The sequence below is a fragment of the Lissotriton helveticus genome, chromosome 6, assembly GCF_964261635.1.
Source record: "Lissotriton helveticus chromosome 6, aLisHel1.1, whole genome shotgun sequence".
Taxonomy (NCBI): Eukaryota; Metazoa; Chordata; class Amphibia; order Caudata; family Salamandridae; genus Lissotriton; species Lissotriton helveticus.
The window spans coordinates 260442610-260465867 of record NC_136067.1 but is presented as its reverse complement, the minus strand read 5'-3'; positions in this window follow the sequence as shown (position 1 = coordinate 260465867).

Sequence of the window (23258 nt, the reverse complement as noted above, 5' to 3'; positions counted from 1 at the left end):
CGATAAACCTCTTCAGACTCTAATATAACCTTAGATACACTCAGTGTATACAGACACTCATCCATGGAGTTACTCACACACCCAGTCAGTCATGCAAAGAAACAATCTCACCTCCATTTCTTCAACTATACAGTTAAACACACCTTACTTATTGAAACATATACTAACACATATTTACTCTCTTATACAATCCCTGATACAAGTTCACAATGATCGATACAACCACTCACTCATTCAGTGGCTCTCATGCATAGTTATTTATATATGCCAACTCTCACATGTACTGTGTTTTACATATGTACTTACTATGACATGTAGCATTGAGATATCCATTCACTCATCAATACACTCATGCACACAGTCAACTGCCCATGTAGCTGTTTCCACATGCACTCTTGAACTCATACACCTAGTGAATAAACTGCTCACACATCTATGCACAGAGTCACACACCTTCCAGCCACCCCCACACAAACTCAATCTCCCATAGAAATACTTGGGCAACCAATTAATAACACATATAGCCTCTCGTATAGCTAATGATCAACACATGCAGCAGTTTACATCACAACAGACATAATGATGCACAAATTAAGACAGTTTAGTCACTAACCCATGCATTCAGTGAGACACATTTAATCACTCACTCATACAGTCAGTCACGCACCTACTAAATTCTTCATCCAGACACTTATACATCCACTCATTCTTCAATATGTAAGACATATTTTAACTTTACAGAAACATACAGTCACTGGATGTTGTCATCAGTGATGTCATCAGTGATGTCATTTGAGATGTCATCAGTGATGTCATCAGTGATGTCACTGACCATGTCATGAATGATGTAATATGTGACATGATCAGCAGTGGATTGCGGGTGCGCGATATATAGTTAGTGCAACTAACTATATATGGAATTTCAATGGTTTTGTGTGAGTAAAATAAGGTTTTTTAAATGCTAATTCCTAACTATATATGGTCTATAACCTATGTTTTTTTCAGTGAATATATATATATATATATATTACCTACTGGCGGTCGCCAGTAGGTATATATAGTTAGGATTTTTTCTCTATGGGATTTTTGAAAATTCTATGTCTAATAACTTTGGCGTTTGTGGACGGAATTGGCTGAAATTTTCAGGAAAATGGCACATTTTGTTTCTGAGCAGCCCTTGAAAATTTGGGGGGGTTCGTCAAGGGGGGGCCGAGAAAAAAGGGGGGTCCCAAAACGTGTTTTTAACATTGAGTTTTCCATAGGGCGGTTGGCCTCACTTTTAGCCCGAACGGCTGAATGGATTTGCACGAAACTTGGCAAAATTGTAGGGACTGGTAGCCCGATGTGCCTTTGCTAGGTCTCAATATATGTGCTCCAGTGGATTTTGAGAAATTAACGTTCAAAAAAAGATATATATCTGTAACAGCGGACCGGGCAGCGCTCCGGTTCGCGGACTTTTCGCGGTACGGAGCTTTGTGAAGCGAAGCTGATTGGTTCTCCGGCGTCTGTGAACATTCCAAACAGTCCGTAGCGGCCGCCATCTTGTCTCTCGGTAGGATCGAGAGACAAGAGGAGGCCAAAGCGAAGGGGCAAATGACCATAAGGGGGCATAGTAGATCCTCGCTGACCCCCTAGGTTTGATGTGGAGGTTTTAAAAGGGCCCCGCGGGGCAAAAAAAAAAAATAATAATAATAATCGAACGGCTGAATGGATTTGCACGAAACTTGGTAAAATATTAGGGACTGGTAGCCCGATGTGCCTTTGCTAGGTCTCAATATATGTGCTCCAGTGGATTTTGAGAAATTAACGTTCAAAAAAAGATATATATCTGTAACAGCGCTCCGCTTCGCGTAACGGAGGTTTGCGAAGCTGATTGGTTCTCCGGCGTCTGTAAACATTGCAAACAGTCCGTAGCGGCCGCCATCTTGTCTCTTGGTAGGATCGAGAGAAGAGGAGGCCAAAGCGAAGGGGCAAATGACCATAAGGGGGCATAGTAGATCCTCCTTGACCTCTTAGGTTTGATGTGGAGGTTTTAAAAGGGCCCCGCGGGGCAAAAAAAAAAATAATAATAATAATCGAACGGCTGAATGGATTTGCACGAAACTTGGCAAAATTGTAGGGACTGGTAGCTCGATGTGCCTTTGCTAGGTCTCAATATATGTGCTCCAGTGGATTTTGAGAAATTAACGTTCAAAAACAAGATATATATCTGTAACAGCGCTCCGCTTCGCGGAGATAAAATTATATCTGTATTACCTAGCTGTTGCTAACACCAGTTAGCGACGGCTAGTAGGAGATAGCGACCATCTTGGGCCCCACTTTGCATGTGAGTGATATTTATCACTAATGACATGCAAAGTGGGCATGCCAAGATGTTAGCGACTGGAAACAGTCGCTAACATCGCTATCTCCTATTATCAACTTTTGGAAATATTCGCGATAAGCGCGAATATCTCCAAAAGCTAGCACCTGCCCTGAGCAGTTCTTAGCCATGTTATCCAATGGGAGGTGGATAACATGGCTAAGAGCATTAGCTCGGTAATGCATGAATATCGCTGAGTTTTCAGCGATATTAATGCATTGCGGTCGTTTTTTATCGTATTTGCGATAAACCTTGATAATAGCAAGGTTTATCTGCGATAATTTCTGACGATGCTTAGCGGTAAAAAAATCGTTGCTAAGCATCGTTAGGGATAAATATCGCTTAACTTTGGTAATATGCCCCAACGTCTGTTAACGTTCGATTCGAAGGAAATCAGGAAGTGTTGAAAAACATTGTCTGCGCCATCTTGCCTTTTTTCAAATGCCACACTTTTGTCGTGCACGGCAGTCCTTTTAGATGCCTTGACCAGACCCACTCTGTGCACGCTGTCGATCCTTAGCATGGCTCCCCACCCTCGCAAGCATCTCCCCCAGGCAGTGGTCACCCCCGCTCTCTGTCTTATGCATGGGTAATAAACCACCCCCCATCTGCGCTGCTCTTCCCTGAGAATCACACCCTGTGCCCGCCCGACACCTCCCTTTCGCCCTATTCACTACCGCACCCTCTGACACTCCTTTTCCTCTGTGTCCGATTGTCCAGGCCGGTCCTAGGGTATCAGCTAGCCCTGCAGATGTAGTTTATGGCCCCAGCTGTAAAGAATCACCCCTCTTCAAAGGAGTTATAGTAGATCAAGGCCCACACTCGATGAGATCCGTCACAGCAGACGCGTTCCTATTATCTGAAAACCATCCTGTATTGTGATTGGGGAGGGGACCGAGCCTGAAGCGGAAGATTCCAGGGATGACTCTTTGTACATCAAAGTTTTTACAATTATGTGTCACATTAAAAATATATAGCACTCCAACAAAGTAGTAAGATTATAAAACTTTAATAACTTATAAATATATACAAGAAAACAAAAACAGTAATAACATATAAACATTTTTAGGGAAAAACAACGAAGTAGCGGTCGGCTGTGCGAATAGTCCCAACGCAGCACAACGTCCAGATTTCTGGCGTGGGGCGTCGTGGGGGGTGGGTCATCAGTAGCAAACTGTTGTGCGAATAGTTCCAAGGCAGCAGAACGATGGCACCAAGGTGATGTCCAGTAAGTTGCCGCACTGGTTTTGGTATCCTACAATGATGCTCCGAATAACGGCGTGGGGCGCCCCGGGGGAGGCGGCGTGAACGGGCCTCTCCAGGTGGAGTCTCGTCTGTTGTAGTGGGGCGCCCCTTTAACGTTTCAGTTGCCATTCCGTCCGCTTTTGGTCCACTGTGTCAAAAGCCGCAATTCAGCTGAGTTGCGCCCACTCTTGCGGTGCAGCGATAGGCGGCTGTCACAGGACTCTCAAAATGGCGGCAGGCTGTTTCCTTTTTGGGCCTGGTCCACTGAAATGGCCCTGGGACACCTTGGAAATCGGACGCTTGTCTGCTAGGTCTTGGACCCCATTCTCGAAAGCGTCCCCTCCGCCTTGAGGATTCATCAAAAGTTTTGGGGGCCCCCGACTCCTGTAGGCTTCTGGTGGGGAGCGGCTGCCATGATTGCTCGCAGAATGACCACGACGGAGCTACGAGATGGTGGTGCTCTCATGCTGACGCCAGCTTCAGTCTGAAACATCCAGAAACAAGGTGGGGCTTTCATCGTTTGGGAAAAAAAAAAGTTTTCATCCAATGAAAAGTGTTGTTTTTAGGTCATATGATCAAGCCTTCCTTCATTAGGAAACCAAAAGTAAAATGAACCAATGAAAAGTTTTATAAACAAGTCACATGACCTGTTATGCGGCATAGGGTATAAAATGCGGAGAAAATACGTTGGCACGTGAGGCGGCGTCAGTAGCGGACCGATGTGCGAATAGGCCGAAGGCAACACAACGCGCCAAGATCCGGATGGCACCGAGGTGGTGTCCAGCAAATTGCAGCACTGGTGTGGCCATCCTACAATGCTGAAAGTCGGCGTGGGGCGCCCCGTTGGCCTGTGAGTTTGCGTCAGTAGCGGACCGATGTGCGAATAGGCCGAAGGCAGCACAACGCGCCAAGATCCGGATGGCACCGAGGTGGTGTCTAGTAAGTTGCCGCACTGGTGTGGCCATCCTACAATGTTGAAAGTCGGCGTGGGGCGCCCCGTTGACCTGTGAGATGGCGTCAGTAGCGGACCGATGTGCGAATGGGGCCAAAGGCAGCGCAACAATATTTTCTGACTAGAAGACACCACAAGGCGCTGAGATGCCAAGATTCGGATGGCACCGAGGTGGTGTCTAGCAAGTTGTGGTACTGGTGTGGCCATCCTACAATGGTAAAAGTCGGCGTGGGGCGCCCCGTTGGCCTGTGAGATGGCGTCAGTAGCGGACCGATGTGCGAATGGGGCCAAAGGCAGCGCAACAATATTTTCTGTATGGAAGATACCACTAGGCGTTGAGATGCCAAGATCCGGATGGCACCGAGGTGATGTCTAGCAAGTTGCTGTACTGGTGTGGTCATCCTACAATGCTGAAACTCGGCGTGGGGCGCCCCATTAGCCTGTGAGATGGCGTCAGTAGGGGACCGATGTGTGAATAGGCCGGAACCAGCACAAGGCGCCAAGATCCGGATGTCACCGTGGTGGTTTCATAGTTGAGAGGCACTTCATCTGCAGTGGGGCGCCGAGATCCGGATGGCACCGAGGTGATGTCTAGCAAGTTGCTGTACTGGTGTGGTCATCCTACAATGCTGAAACTCGGCGTGGGGCGCCCCATTAGCCTGTGAGATGGCGTCAGTAGCGGACCGATGTGTGAATGGGGCAAAGGTAGCGCAAGAATATTTTCTGAATAGAAGACACCACAAGACGCTGAGATGCCAAGATCCGGATGGCACCGAGGTGGTGTCTAGCAAGTTGTGGCACTGGTGTGGCCATCCTACAATGGTAAAAGTCGGCGTGGGGCGCCCTGTTGGCCTGTGAGATGGTGTCAGTAGCGGACCGATGTGCGAATGGGGCCAAAGGCAGCGCAACAATATTTTCTGACTAGAAGACACCACAAGGCGCTGAGATTCCAAGATCCGGATGGCACCGAGGTGGTGTCTAGTAAGGTGCACTGGTGTGGCCATCCTACAATGCTGAAAGTCGGCGTGGGGCGCCCCGTTGGCCTGTGAGATGGCGGCAGTAGCGGACCGATGTGCGAATGGGGCCAAAGGCAGCACAACAATGTTTTCTGAATAGAAGACACCACAAGGCGCTGAGATTCGGTTACCACCGAGGTGATGTCTAGCAAGTTGCCGCACTGGTGTGGCCATCCTACAATACTGCTCTGAATAACGGCGTGGGGTGCCTGAAGGGGGGGGGGAGGCGGCGTGAACGGGCCTTCCTAGGTGGAGGCTCGTCTGCTGTAGTGGGGCGCCCCTTTACCGTTTCAGTTGCCATTCAGCTGAGTTTCGGCTGCTCTTGATGCTACAGCGACAGGCGGCTGCAACAGGACTCTCAAAATGGCGGCCTGTTCTTTGGATTTGGGCCTGGTCCACTAAAATGGCCCTGGGACACCTTAGAACTCGGACGCTCGATTTTTTTTTCCTTTCCTGTACATGCAAAAAAAGGTAAATGCCCGGTACGTTACACGCTTCATCTGCCACGATGAACTCTCCAGAGGAATCGAAAAAATATATAGTTATGGTAACTATACCATGCATCGTCATATGGAGAGGTGGCACCAATTAATTATAGTGCTGCATAAAAGAGAGATTTGGAGGAGAACCCCTGACCTGCTAGTACATTCATCAAAGAAGTGGCACTGACAGCATCAGAGGCAAGGGAAACGGTCCCAAATATTTAGAAGAACTTTGGAAAGATTAAAATGACATGTTTAGATTGTGGCAAATTAATTTCATGTGGACAGATGAGTGTTACTCTAATAAATACAGCATATGAACATCATCATAGTCGATGGTTGGTAGAGACATTTTGACTATATCCTGGACCTGCCCGTCCTCGCCCAAAATGGCGCCGGAATAAATGGGACTCGTAACTCCTTGTTGTGTACTGGTTGCAGAACCTTGAAATCACGAGATACGTATGCAGTTTTGAAGCACATGGCGGGCGGGGACGAGAATTGATTGAATATTTCGACATCCCTATTGATATTAAGTTCTGATGTGTTATTGATTACTGTACTATTGAAAGTTTGAATTAACGTCACCCATGGTACTTGCCCGCAAATGTATATCTAGATAATTTTATTGTAACTGGCCCTGTCGTATTTTAATTATAAAATGTACGTCCACCGATTCCGTAACTGTTAGACACCTTAGTTCTTGCAACCTAATGGCCCGCCCGTTACGTTCCTCTACAGTGTAAATGTCTACTCATCATATACGATTACAGTTTGCTCCGTGGCCGGCCCACGTGGTTATAGGCTCGTATTTGTATAATGAAATTTTCACAATAAAGGTTTTAAAAAGAAAACATGGTAGTAGTATATACATTGGTAACGTTTTTAATAATAGTCACTGTTTTAGAATCATTAAAAGGCAAGTGAAATAAAGCAGACCAATTACATGAAGGGTAAAAGGTATAATACGAAGGAACGCAGTGAAGATAAATGGTCAAGGGCTGTTGTGTTTTCTACTCCTGCAACATAAAGTGATCGATAAGAATCTCATATTCAGGCGTATCGGCGACTAAGACAGCAGGTGGACCCTCTTTTGCTCAACGGCTCCGTCATGGGACGAAGAAACGCTCTTTTTCTCGAAAAAAGAATATATTTTACTTGCAGGACAGTTGTAAATTTTCCGGGAAAGTACATTAGCCTGGAACATTATAACATATATTTAAGAAAAAATAATGTTCGGAAGTAATAAAAAGCGTAATTTTTAGGTCATATGACCAAGCCTTTCATCATTAGAATAAGAAAAGTAAAATGAACCAATGAAAAGTTTTATTAACAAGTCACATGACTTGTTATGCTTACGATACGCGCTGCGCGCCCCGGATGACTTCCGGATGCGCTAACGCGGCGCGTCATATGACGCATTACGCGACAACGCAGGTCCAGAATATAGTCAAAATGTCTCCACCAACCAGCGGTCGGAACACAACCCCTTTCAGCAGGCTAAATAGTTCTGTTAAATGACAACAGAAGGGACAGGCAACAAGAACCATCAGTCAAAGAGGGGAGGGCTAGTTCTTCTCTACCGGGTTACATTGGGGCGCTACCGGAACTGATCGAATTGGTAGTCTACAGTGTTTCTGGATGTTTCAGACTGAAGCTGGGGTTAGCATGAGAGCAGCACCATTTCGTAGCTCCGTCGTGGCCATTCCGCAACCAATCATGGCAGCCGCTCTTTATCGTTATTTTGGGCGGGGTGGGTGGCGGAGCCGAGCTGTTTTGCAGCCATCATTGTGTGGAGTTCAGTTCATCTCACTAGTTTTGTATTTGTCATGAGGGGTTGTTCCTAATGTTTCTATTTTAGCGAGGTCAAAAAGAGATCCCATTAGTGGCCTACTGATTTTGCTCGATTCCTTTTCTTTTTTTTTTTTACACGATTTTTCGTTATCTGCAAAGACTAAACAGAGTATTGCGACTCTGTGTTTGTTTGTAAATAGAGAATGAACCAAAGAGAACCAATTCTAAAACAGTAAATACTTGGATAACAATCAATCAAATGGAGAGAGAAGCAGGCACGACGTATTACAACGGGGGCAAAGGCCTGCGTTAACTACCCTTCACTATGTGCAAAGAGAGAGTACTCCTAATAGAAATGAGGGGGGGGGGCACCATTCAAAGCAGATCAGTGTGCATAAACACGAAAATGTTTTCACTTACCACGTACTTGACATTCGACAGCTTATGATATTTGCTATTAAAAAACCATTGAAATTCACTGAAAAAACCATAGGTTATAGACCATATATAGTTAGGAATTAGCATTTACAAAACCTTGAAAATTCACTGAAAAAACCATAGGTTATAGACCATATATAGTTAGGAATTAGCATTTAAAAAACCTTATCTTACTCACACAAAACCATTGAAATTCCATATATAGTTAGTTGCACTAACTATATATCGCGCACCCGCAATCCACTGCTGATGATGTCACATATTACATCATTCATGACATGGTCAGTGACATCACTGATGACATCACTGATGACATCTCAAATGACATCACTGATGACATCACTGATGACATCTCATTTGACATCATTCTTGTGCTAATACGATAAACCTCTTCAGACTCTAATATAACCTTAGATACACTCAGTGTATACAGACACTCACACACTGTCACTCATCCATGGAGTTACTCACACACCTAGTCAGTCATGCAAAGAATCAATCACAACTCCATTTCCTCAACTATACAGTTATACACACCTTACTTATTCAAACATATACTAACACATATTTACTCTCTTATACAATCCCTGATACAAGTTCACAATGATCCATACAGCCACTCACTCATTCAGTGGCTCTCATGCACAGTTATTTATATATGCCAACTCTCACATGTACTGTGTTTTACATATGTACTTACTATGACATGTAGCATTGAGATATCCATTCACTCATCAATACACTCATGCACACAGTCAACCGCCCATGTAGCTGTTTCCACATGCACTCTTGAACTCATACACCTAGTGAATCAACTGCTCACACATCTATGCACAGAGTCACACACCTCCCAGCCACCCCCACACAAAGTCAATCTCCCATACAAATACTTGGGCAACCAATCAATAACATATATAGCCTCTCGTATAGCTAATGATCCACACATGCAGCAGTTTACATCACAACAGACATACTGAAGCACACATTCAGACAGTTTAGTCACTAACCCATGCATTTAGTACGACACATTTATTCACTCACTCATACAGTCAGTCACGCACCTACTAAATCCTTCATCCAGACACTTATACATCCACTCATTCTTCAATATATCAAACATATTTAAACTTTACAGAAACACACAGTCACTGGATGATGTCATCAGTGATGTCATCAGTGATATCATTTGAGATGTCATCAGTGATGTCATCAGTGATGTCACTGACCATGTCATGAATGATGTAATATGTGACATCATCAGCAGTGGATTGCGGGTGCGCGATATATAGTTAGTGCAACTAACTATATATGGAATTTCAATGGTTTTGTGTGAGTAAAATAAGGTTTTTTAAATGCTAATTCCTAACTATATATGGTCTATAACCTATGGTTTTTTCAGTGAATATATATATATGTATATATATTATATATACATACATACACACACACACACACTCTCTCTCTAAAGGTGAGGATTTTGGAGCATCAAAGGGCCATGGACCATAACATGTGTAGACATAAACTATCTAGTTGCATGCCACTTTGTGAGTCACCATGAAAGTAACAGGTCACTTCTACAGTACTTCTTACTGGACCATGTTCCGAAGAAAATAAGAGGAGGCAATAGAGAAAGATGTTTGAGGAGGCTTGAATCGCGCTTCAGCATTGATCTCCAAACGAATTCTCCAAAGTTCTCAATAATGGGGAAGACTTAGCAGTTCCTTTGTGAAGTAGAAAGGATGAGCCTTCACCTGGGATCAGGATAGGACAAGACAAGTGGTGCAGAAAGGGCAAATACAATTTGCGGACATAATGTTTAAACCATGCTATACAGTAGCCTATTCAAGGCAAGATAGTAGCAGTTAAATAAAGCCCATACAGGGCATAATCATGGAGGTCGAGTGGAATCAAGCCACGGAGAAATGTTAAAAGTGTAAAGGAGGATGCTATGATAGCATATTATTGGTGTTTAGTTGCATGGTTTAAAATAATATTGTGAAATCTGTACGCAATCATAAGCATGTCTATGATAATACAATAGGCAGCCCATGTAAGAATTTCAATAAGACATGCTCCAAGATGGCGCCCTATTCTGCATGATATCGTAATTGTCCATTTTCAAATGTAATGAATGAATCATGTGATAAATGTTGCTGTGGTAAAGGCGCCTGACAACATTGACCAAGGCAAACGCCGAAAGCGCTTGTTTAAAGCAATTTTTCGCAATAAAATCCGGAGAAGGATTTAACCTAACGAGAGTGCTGGTCCTCATTTACCACGAGTAAGGAGAACATATATGTTAGAACTGGCTATTTCTGGTAGGCTAAGGTTGACGCCAAAGCCAGGCAGAAACCACCATTCTAGTCAGAGCAAGGGAGTCACACGGCAAGATAACCCCTGCTCACCCCCTTGGTAGCTTGGCACGAGCAGTAAGGCTAAACTCGGAGGCAATGTGTAAAGCATTTGCGCAAGCACACAAAAGCAACAACATACTAGGCACACCACAAAAGGAACTCCACACAAGGTTATATAAAAATAACTTCTGTATTGTCAAAATCACATCAGATAGAAATCACACATGTACATTGTGCCAACGGGCACGGGCAATATTCACAAGGGATTATGTACAGGACAGGGCCACATGGGCCACTGTCAGAATCACCACTTTTAGAAATAGAAATACTGTCAGAAATTAGAATAAAAGGATATAAAATCACTGTAGCACAAATTAGCAAGTATAGCACACTACCAGTAACTACTGGTAACAGGTAAGTACCACCTACGCAACCCTAACCACCTTAGGAGAATGACACGCAGGGGACCAGGACCTCACTAGGACCACCTGTACTGGAAAGAACAACCACCTAAGAATAAAATACATTTAGGGGTATAAGCAAGAACACATTACACATGATGCATCACAACATTCAGAGGTGTAGGGAAGGAAAACACATGATGCATAAAAACACATTTAGAGGTGTAATAACAAGGAAGACACATGATGCATAAAACATTCAGAGGTGCCAGAACATAACTCAATAGCGCAAAAACACATGATGCATAAAAACATTCAGAGGTGTAAGATCAAGGTGCGTAATCATATTAAATGCATTACATTTCCTAGCACCACATCACATTGCGCAAAACCCACATTAGGCAATTACCATCACATACATAATCACATTGCGCCTAAATAAAATCACATACCAGCCCCCATCTAATAAAGGGACTAAAGAGCCATGTGTCCAGAATGTCAGGGCGCGCTGCCAATGCAGCGCCAGTCAGGGGTGCGCCACCGGCGCAAAACCTAAACGTTGCAGGTGCCCACTACTTGCTGGGCACCTGAGAACAATCACAAGACCTAAACGGTGCAGCTGCCACTAATTGCTGGGCAGCTGGGAAACAAAACTGCGGCAGGGGCTGTCACTAGCCCCTAGAATAAATCTGCACCCTCTTTTGGAGCACCACAGGCTCGGAAGTGCGCATGTTGGAGCCACACAGGCTCTGGACATCACATTGCGCAGAACGTAGGAGCCACACAGGTTCTGAAACTATGTGTCCCCAGGGCCCTCTAGAAAAGAACAATGGCCCCCTAAATCACGCTGGAGCCTCAGGGGCTCTGAAACAAAATATGCCCTCAGGGAGCCTCTCGGGGCTCTAGACTACGTTGGGGCGACCCGCTGCCAACCGGGGCCGCCCTAATTGCACCACCATCGTGGAGCGCACAGGCTCCTAAAAATCATTGTGACCCCCAAGGGCCTCTTGTGGCCCTCAAACAACCAGAATGGCCCCCGGAGCCTCGCGGGCTCATAAATGCCAAGGTATTGCCCCCGGAGCCTCTCTTAGGCTCGAACACCACTAGGGCCTCTCTCAGGCCAGGCCCGCACACGGGAGGGGAGGGGCGGGCACCGGCAATGTGCCCCGACCCCCTCCTCCCTTCACTCGCTCTCCCAGCCCCACTCACCGGCTGACTGCTCTGGTCGCGCTGGGCTGTGGAGTGGCTTCCAGCTTCGCTTTTGGAGCCTCTCTGGCTCCCACTCACATCGGACTCCTCCGCAAGCGGGCCGGGGCTATGCCCGCACCCAGGGCTCTTCACTTGAGCCCCCGGCCACGCTGGTCTCTCGGCCCGCTTCCTCCTGCACACCACCGGAGCACTTCCGGGTCGTGCCTAAACCCCGCCCACGTCGGCCACCGGCTGCCTAACTTCCTGGATGGCTGCACGGGCCGCGGCGGTTTCTCCTCAGGAAAAAACGAGGGCATAAAATAAATGTTGGAAGCCGGGTGGGCACCGGCCTTGATGAATCCAGTGCTCTCAAGCGCAAGGGGCCCAGGAACAGCGCTCCCAAGCGCTACAGCAATAAAGCGCTCCCTAGCGCTAGAACCAGAAATAAAGCGCTCCTAGCGCTATATGTGAAAATAAAGCGCTTCCAAGTGCTAGAGGGCATTAAGCGTGCTCCCAGCGCTACAAGCAGGATAAAGCGCTCCCAGGTGCTTAGGACAGGAAAAACTGCGCTCCCAAGTTCTAGAAGGACAGATAGAGCTCCAGCAAAGTTCTTCAGGGGATGCAGCAAAGTCCTGCAACCAAGAGTTGAAGAAACCAGCCCATCAGCAAAGAAAAAGTCCTCCAATCCCCCCAGGCAAAGCAGGGGGGTCCCAGCACAGGGTCCATCAGGTATCCAGGGGCTGGGCAGGTCTCAGGGAGGCAAGCCTTCCCCTGAGCCCAAGCAGCAGCATGCCCCTGGCAGGATTCAAGTTGGAAACAAGAACATTTTGGAAGGGGACACAGACCCTTTTTATACAGAGAAATCCTTTGTCTAGCAGGGTGCAGGCAGTGTGGGAACCAGCTAGAACTGGTTATAGGGAATTCCTTTCACTGGCCAGGCTAGGGACATCAGACGCACCCCAGGGGGTGGAGCCAGCATTGTGTGGGGAAACCCAGCCTCACTCAGGACCCTTAAACCAGACAGTCAATCCACAAGCAGGCCCAGGCTCACTCCTCCCCTCACATCAGAATGCTAAACACTCCATTCAACACCGGGGCAGACCCTCCCAGACTCTTGGAGCCAGGCTCACCAGTCAGCCTCAGCCAATCACACGCCAGACACAAATTACACAAATATGCCAACTTCTAAAAGTGGCACTTCTACACTAGACACAATCATGCTGCATATACCATTGTGCAGCATTCAATCTCACCAGTTCGCACATACCAAACTTGACCCTGCACTCCCCACACATCAGGAACTACCATGGTCACACATATTCCCCATGCATTCCTATGGGGGGGCAGGTCACTCACACATATACACAGAGAGCTCACGCACTTTACACTGTACCACAGTGAAAAAGTGCGCAAAGGCCTAAAATCACCAACACCAGGTCACAGAAACAGGCTAGGAAAAAGCAAAAAGTTTCGGGGTGAACCTGCCAAAAAGGGCCAGGTCCAACAATATATATATTTATATATATTCACTGAAAAAACCATAGGTTTCATACCAGTTATAATTAGGAATTAACATTTAAAAAACCTATTAAATTCACTGAAAAAAACATAGGTTTGACACCAGTTATAGTTAGCTGGAAATTTTACTGACATAAAACCATTGAAATTCCCACGTTATAGTTAGTTGGACTCACTATAACTCGCGCGCCCGCAATGCACTGCTGATGATGTCACATATTACATCATTCATGACATGGTTAGTGACATCACTGATGACATCACTGATGACATCTCAAATTACATCACTGATGACATCACTGATGACGTCTCAAATGACATCACTGATGACATCTCAATTGACATCACTGATGACATCACTGATGACATCATCCAGTGTCTGTGTGTTTCTATAAAGTTAAAATATGTTTTACATATTGAAGAGTGAGTGTATGTATGAGTGTCTGGATGAAGGATTTAGTAGGTGCGTGACTGACTGTATGAGTGAGTGATTAAATGTGTCTTAGTGAATGCATGGGTTAGTGACTAAACTGTCTGAATGTGTACATCATTATGTTTGTTGTTGTGTAAGCTGCTGCATGTGAGAGTTGTCATATATAAATGACTATATATAACAGCCTGTGATTGCATAAGTGACTGTATCTATCAATATGTACTTGTATCAGTGATTGTAAAAGACAGTAAGTATGTGTTAGTCTATGTTTAAATAAGCAAGGTTTTGTGTGTATAACTGTATAGTTGTGGAAATGGGAGTGTGATTGATTCTTTACATGACTGACTAGGTGTATGAGTAACTCCATGGATGAGCGGCAGTGTGTGAGTCTCTGTATAGGTGTATGAGTGCATATGTTGGTCTTGTATTGATGAGTGACTGTATGTATGAAAGATTATATGGATGAATGAGTGGATGTGTGTGTAGACCTAGAAATCAGTGAGTGCGTATGTGGTAAGTGGTTTTACTGTGTCAATGGTTTCAGGAATGGTAGTTTATATTTAACACTAGGTGTATCATGTGTTAGATTAGAGTGTGAGGAGGTGTATTGTATTATCACATGGATGATGTCATCAGTGATGTCATCAGTGATGTCATTTGAGATGTCATCAGTGATGTCATTTGAGATGTCATCAGTGATGTCATCAGTGATGTCACTAACCATGTCATGAATGATGTAATATGTGACATCATCAGCAGTGCATTGCGGGCGCGCGAGTTATAGTGAGTCCAACTAACTATAACGTGGGAATTTCAATGGTTTTATGTCAGTAAAATTTCCAGCTAACTATAACTGGTGTCAAACCTATGTTTTTTTCAGTGAATTTAATAGGTTTTTTTAAATGCTAATTCCTAACTATAACTGGTGTGAAACCTATGGTTTTTTCAGTGAATTTCATAGATTTTTAATAGCTAATTTCTATAGCTATGAAATATAATATTTTTTATAATGAATCCTATATTGTATATTTATGTAATACTATTTTTTTAATGTATATTGTTCATGTTTATTTATTTGTATTTTTTTTGCCCTAGAGCGCTCCCGGTGCGCGTACCGGTGAGCGCACTGGTAAGCGCAGTCTTGCGGCGCGTCCCGGTGCGCGTACCGGTGAGCGTCCCGTTAGCACTATTTCCGCGAACGAAAACATCATCGTGACGTACCGTGTAGCTGCGTGATGCGTCTTATGACGCACGGCGCATACGATAGCGCTATGTAAGCGCACCCGGGCGCGCCCCGGGGCGCGTAGCTTAAGCGCGTCGGGTCATGTGACCTGAAAATAACACTTTTCATTGGTTCAGAGCAGTTTGTTTTTCCAAATGATGAAAGCCCCCACCTTTTTTCCTCATTCTCACTTTGTTCTTTGAGTGAGGAAGACCTGTTTCTATTCATTGAGAAATGGCTACAGTAGCAGTAGCAGCAGGAGCATCTGCACCACCACCACCACCACAAGGACCACTACAACACCACATTGGTGGTGAAGAAGAAGAGGAGGAGGAGGAGGAGGAGGAGAGGCAGTTCCTGCCTGAAGATAATACCCCCTATAAACCTAAGGAGCACTTTGTGTGGGAGTTTTTTAAAATCCCAAAGGACCAAAAGAAAGTCAATGCGCCAAAGGTGACATGTCTCATTTGTGGCACTGTACTTTCCAGGGGGAACCCTGCCAAAAAATATTCATTTGGGAACCATTCAATGCTTTGCCACATGCAACGCAGGCACCCTAACAACTATGCTGCGGCAGAGGTCAGAGAACTGACCAGAAACCCTCCCCAATCTTCTCCGAGCACCTCCAAAAGCAAACAACCCACTCCATCGGGTCCAGAGACAAGGGAGATGGTCCCAAACATCCAACGCCAGTTTTGAGATTACAAATTAGTTTGTATATTTTGCGGGACGACAATTTCCTACGGGGAGCAAAGCATCACACTCATCAACCGTGCTGAAGACAACCACAACTGCCGAAAAAAGACTTAATTTTTTCCTGATTTTTTTTGCTCCAGTTGAGCCGTTTACAATTCCCTGTTTTTTGTTTGTCCCCATAAAAACTACAAAAAAATATAAAATTGTTCATAAAAGCCAAAAAAAGTAAAAAAAGTTCAAAAAAACAATAAAAAAATATAAAACAACAAAAAGAATAAAAAAACAGTTCTTTTTAGAACTACCTCCAATTTATAAAAAAATGCTACATTTTTTAAAAACTCTGTCATTCTTTTTTCTCCATGGTACGCTCACCGGTACGCTCGTACCGGGCGCTCCCCCCACGTAAATCAAAAAACAAAAAAAAATGTTTTGCCCCGCGGGGCCCTTTTATGGCCCCCACATCAAACCTAGGGGGTCAGGGGGGTCTACCCTGCCCCCTTTTGGTCATTTCCCCCTTTGTTATTGCCATCTCTTGTGTCTCGATCCTACCGGGACACAAGATGGCGGCCGCTCCGGACTGTTTGGAATGTTGACAGACACCCGAGAGCCAATCAGTTTTCCGCTCGCGAACTCGCGTAGCGCGCTGGTGCGCGCCCCGGTGCGCGTACCGGGGCGCGCTTATAGATATATATATTTTTTTGAACCTAAATTACTCAAAATCCCCTGGAGCACATATCTTGAGACATAGCAAAGGCACATCGGGCTACCAGTCCCTACAATTTTGCCAAGTTTGGTGGAAATCCATTCAGCCGTTCGGGCTAAAAGTGAGTCCAACCGCCCTATGGAAATTAACATGGGGAAAACACGTTTTGGGACCCCCTTTTATCTCGGCCCCCGCTTGACGAATCCCCCCAAACTTTCAGGGAAGGAGCGGAGCAGAGCTGGAGAAATTCAGCCAATTCCGTCCATCAACGCCAAAGTTATTCCCAATAGAATGTTGCGGATTTCCTATGGAAACTAGGTCCTAACTATAACTACCTACTGGCGACCGCCAGTAGGTAATATATATATATATATATATATATATATATATATATATATATATATATATATATATATATATATATATATATATATATATATATATATATTCACTGAAAAAACCATAGGTTATAGACCATATATAGTTGGAAATTAGCATTTAAAAAACCTTATTTTACTCACACAAAACCATTGAAATTCCATATATAGTTAGTTGCACTAACTATATATCGCGCACCCGCAATCCACTGCTGATGATGTCACATATTACATCATTCATGACATGGTCAGTGACATCACTGATGACATCACTGATGACATCTCAAATGACATCACTGATGACATCACTGATGACATCATCCAGTGACTGTGTGTTTCTGTAAAGTTTAAATATGTTTTACATATTGAAGAATGAGTAGATGTATAAGTGTCTGGACGAAGGATTTAGTAGGTGCATGACTGAATGTATGAGTGAGTGATTAAATGTGTCTCACTGAGTGCATGGGTTAGTGACTAAACTGTCTTAATTTGTGCATCATTATGTCTGTTGTTCTGTAAACTGCTGCATGTGTTGATCAGTAGCTATATGATTAACTATATGGGTTATTGATTGATTGTCCAAGTATTTGTATGGGAGACTGAGTGTGTGTGTGGCTGGCTGGGAGGTGTGTGACTCTCTGCAGATCAATGTGTACTTGTATCAATGATTGTATAAGAAAGTAAGTATGTGTTAGTATATGTTTGAAAATGTAAGGTGCTCTATGTTTAACTGTATAGACAAGAAAATGGAAGTGTGATTGATTCTTTACAGGACTGACTAGGTGTGTGAGTAACTCCATGGATGAGTGGCAGAGTGTGAGTGTCTGTATAGGTGTATGAGTGCATATGATAGTGTTGTAAAGATGAGTGATTGTATGTATGAATGATTGTATGGGTGAATGAGTGAATGTGTGTGTAGACGTAGGAATCAGTGAGTGCGTATGTAGTAACTAGTATTGGTGTGTCAATGGTTTCAAAAATTATACTCTGTATTTAACACTGGGTGAAACAGAGGTTATATTAAAATGTGAGGAGATGCATTGTATTGTCACATGAATGATATCATCAGTGATGTGGTCATTGATGTCAAATGAGATGTCATCAGTGATGTCATCAGTGATGTCATTTGAGATGTCATCAGTGATGTCATCAGTGATGTCACTGACCATGTCATGAATGATGTAATATGTGACATCATCAGCAGTGGATTGCGGGTGCGCGATATATAGTTAGTGCAACTAACTATATATGGAATTTCAATGGTTTTGTGTGAGTAAAATAAGGTTTTTTAAATGCTAATTCCTAACTATATATGGTCTATAACCTATGGTTTTTTCAGTGAATTTTCAAGGTTTTGTAAATGCTAATTCCTAACTATATATGGTCTATAACCTATGGTTTTTTCAGTGAATTTCAATGGTTTTTTAATAGCAAATATCATAAGCTGTCGAATGTCAAGTACGTGGTAAGTGAAAACATTTTCGTGTTTATGCACACTGATCTGCTTTGAATGGTGCCCCCACCCTCATTTCTATTAGGAGTACTCTCTCTTTGCAGATAGTGAAAGGTAGTTAACGCAGGCCTTTGCCCCCTTGTAATACGTCGTGCCTGCTTCTCTCTCCATTTGATTGATTGTTATCCAAGCATTTACTGTTTTAGAATTGGTTCTCTTTGGTTCATTCTCTATTTACAAACAGACACAGAGTCGCAATACTCTGTTTAGTCTTTGCAGATAACGAAAAATTGTGTAAAAAAAAAGAAAAGGAATCGAGCAAAATCAGTAGGCCACTAATGGGATCTCTTTTTGACCTCGCTAAAATAGAAACATTAGGAACAACCCCTCATGACAAATACAAAACTAGTGAGATGAACTGAACTCCACACAATGATGGCTGCAAAACAGCTCGGCTCCGCCACCCACCCCGCCCAAAATAACGATAAAGAGCGGCTGCCATGATTGGTTGCGGAATGGCCACGACGGAGCTACGAAATGGTGGTGCTCTCATGCTAACCCCAGCTTCAGTCTGAAACATCCAGAAACACTGTAGACTACCAATTCGATCAGTTCCGGTAGCGCCCCAATGTAACCCGGTAGAGAAGAACTAGCCCTCCCCTCTTTGACTGATGGTTCTTGTTGCCTGTCCCTTCTGTTGTCATTTAACAGAACTATTTAGCCTGCTGAAAGGGGTTGTGTTCCGACCGCTGGTTGGTGGAGACATTTTGACTATATTCTGGACCTGCGTTGTCGCGTAATGCGTCATATGACGCGCCGCGTTAGCGCATCCGGAAGTCATCCGGGGCGCGACGCGCAGCGCGTAACGTAAGCATAACAAGTCATGTGACTTGTTAATAAAACTTTTCATTGGTTCATTTTACTTTTCTTATTCTAATGATGAAAGGCTTGGTCATATGACCTAAAAATTACGCTTTTTATTACTTCCGAACAATATTTTTTCTTAAATATATGTTATAATGTTCCAGGCTAATGTACTTTCCCGGAAAATTTACAACTGTCCTGCAAGTAAAATATATTCTTTTTTCGAGAAAAAGAGCGTTTCTTCGTCCCATGACGGAGCCGTTGAGCAAAAGAGGGTCGACCTGCTGTCTTAGTCGCCGATACGCCTGAATATGAGATTCTTATCGATCACTTTATGTTGCAGGAGTAGAAAACACAACAGCCCTTGACCATTTATCTTTACTGCGTTCCTGCGTATTATACCTTTTACCCTTCATGTAATTGGTCTGCTTTATTTCACTTGCCTTTTAATGATTCTAAAACAGTGACTATTATTAAAAACTTTACCAATGTATATACTACTACCATGTTTTCTTTTTAAAACCTTTATTGTGAAAATTTCATTATACAAATACGAGCCTATAACCACGTGGGCCGGCCACGGAGCAAACTGTAATCGTATATGATGAGTAGACATTTACACTGTAGAGGAACGTAACGGGCGGGCCATTAGGTTGCAAGAACTAAGGTGTCTAACAGTTGCGGAATCGGTGGACGTACATTTTATAATTAAAATACGACAGGGCCAGTTACAATAAAATTATCTAGATATACATTTGCGGGCAAGTACCATGGGTGACGTTAATTCGAACTTTCAATAGTACAGTAATCAATAACACATCAGAACTTAATATCAATAGGGATGTCGAAATATTCAATCAATTCTCGTCCCCGCCCGCCATATGCTTCAAAACTGCATACGTATCTCGTGATTTCAAGGTTCTGCAACCAGTACACAACAAGGAGTTACGAGTCCCATTTATTCCGGCGCCATTTTGGGCGAGGACGGGCAGGTCCAGGATATAGTCAAAATGTCTCTACCAACCATCGACTATGATGATGTTCATATGCTGTATTTATTAGAGTAACACTCATCTGTCCACATGAAATTAATTTGCCACAATCTAAACATGTCATTTTAATCTTTCCAAAGTTCTAAATATTTGGGACCATTTCCCTTGCCTCTGATGCTGTCAGTGCCACTTCTTTGATGAATGTACTGGCAGGTCGGGGGTTCTCCTCCAAATCTCTCTTTTATGCAGCACTATAATTAATTGGTGCCACCTCTCCATATGACGATGCATGGTATAGTTACCATAACTATATTTTTTTTCGGTTCCTCTGGAGAGTACATCGTGGCAGATGAAGCGTGTAACGTACCGGGCATTTACCTTTTTTTGCATGTACAGGAAAGGAAAAAAAAAATCGAGCGTCCGAGTTCTAAAGTGTCCCAGGGCCATTTTAGTAGACCAGGCCCAAATCGAAAGAACAAGCCGCCATTTTGAGAGTCCTGTTGCAGCCGCCTGTCGCTGTAGCATCAAGAGCAGCCGAAACTCAGCTGAATGGCAACTGAAACGGTAAAGGGGCGCCCCACTACAGCAGACGAGCCTCCACCTAGGAAGGCCCGTTCACGCCGCCTCCCCCCCCCCCTTCGGGTACCCCACGCCGTTATTCGGAGCAGTATTGTAGGATGGCCACACCAGTGCGGCAACTTGCTAGACATCACCTCGGTGGTAACCGAATCTCAGCGCCTTGTGGTGTCTTCTATTCAGAAAACATTGTTGTGCTGCCTTCGACCTATTCGCCGCAAGTGCGCACGCAACTCAGCTGCATAGCTTGCTAGACACCACCTCGGTGCCATCCGGATCTTGGAATCTCAGCGCCTTTTGGTGTCTTCTCTTCAGAAATTATTGTTGCGCTGCCTTTGGCCCCATTCGCACATCGGTCCGCTACTGACGCCATCTCACAGGCTAATGGGGCGCCCCACGCCGAGTTTCAGCATTGTAGGATGACCACACCAGTACAGCAACTTGCTAGACATCACCTCGGTGCCATCCGGATCTTCGCATCTCAACGCCTAGTGGTATCTTCCATACAGAAAATATTGTTGCGCTGCCTTTGGCCCCATTCGCACATCGGTCTGCTACTGACACCATCTCACAGGCCAACAGGGCGCCCCACGCCGACTTTCAGCATTGTAGGATAGCCACACCAGTGCACCTTACTAGACACCACCTCGGTGCCATCCGGATCTTGGCATCTCAGCGCCTTGTGGTGTCTTCTATTCAGAAAATATTGTTGCGCTGCCTTTGGCCCCATTCGCACATCGGTCCGCTACTGACGCCATCTCATAGGCCAACGGGGCGCCCCACGCCGACTTTCAACATTGTAGGATGGCCACACCAGTGCGGCAACTTGCTAGACACCACCTCGGTGCCATCCGGATCTTGGCATCTCAGCGCCTTGTGGTGTCTTCTAGTCAGAAAATATTGTTGCGCTGCCTTTGGCCCCATTCGCACATCGGTCTGCTACTGACGCCATCTCACAGGCCAACAGGGCGCCCCACGCCGACTTTTACCATTGTAGGATGGCCACACCAGTGCCACAACTTGCTAGACACCACCTCGGTGCCATCCGGATCTTGGCATCTCAGCGCCTTGTGGTGTCTTCTATTCAGAAAATATTGTTGCGCTGCCTTTGGCCCCATTCGCACATCGGTCCGCTACCGACGCCATCTCACAGGCCAACGGGGCGCCCCACGCCGACTTTCAACATTGTAGGATGGCCACACCAGTGCGACAACTTGCTAGACACCACCTCGGTGCCATCCGGATCTTGGCGCGTTGTGCTGCCTTCGGCCTATTCGCACATCGGTCCGCTACTGACGCGAACTCACAGGCCAACAGGGCGCCCCACGCCGACTTTCAGCATTGTAGGATGGCCACACCAGTGCTGCAACTTGCTGGACACCACCTCGGTGCCATCCGGATCTTGGCGCGTTGTGTTGCCTTCGGCCTATTCGCACATCGGTCCGCTACTGACGCCGCCTCACGTGCCAACGTATTTTCTCCGCATATTATACCCTATGCCGCATAACAGGTCATGTGACTTGTTTATAAAACTTTTCATTGGTTCATTTTACTTTTGGTTTCCTAATGATGGAAGGCTTGATAATATGACCTAAAAACAACACTTTTCATTGGATGAAAACTTTTTTTTTTCCCCAAACGATGAAAGCCCCACCTTGTTTCTGGATGTTTCAGACTGAAGCTGGCGTCACCATGAAAGCACCACAATCTCGTGGCTCCGTCGTAGTCATTCCGCGAGCAATCATGGCAGCCGCTCCCCACCAGAAGCCTGCAGGAGTCAGGGGCCCCCAAAACTTTTGATGAATCCTCAAGGCGGAGGGGACGCTTTCGAGAATGGGGTCCAAGACCTAGCAGACAAGCGTCCGATTTCCAAGGTGTCCCAGGGCCATTTCAGTGGACCAGGCCCAAAAAGGAAACAGCCTGCCGCCATTTTGAGAGTCCTGTGACAGCCGCCTATCGCTGCACCGCAAGAGTGGGCGCAACTCAGCTGAATTGCGGCTTTTGACACAGTGGACCAAAAGCGGACGGAATGGCAACTGAAACGGTAAAGGGGCGCCCCACTACAACAGACGAGACTCCACCTGGAGAGGCCCGTTCACGCCGCCTCCCCCGGGGCGCCCCACGCCGTTATTCGGAGCAGCATTGTAGGATACCAAAACCAGTGCGCAACTTACAGGACATCACCTTGGTGC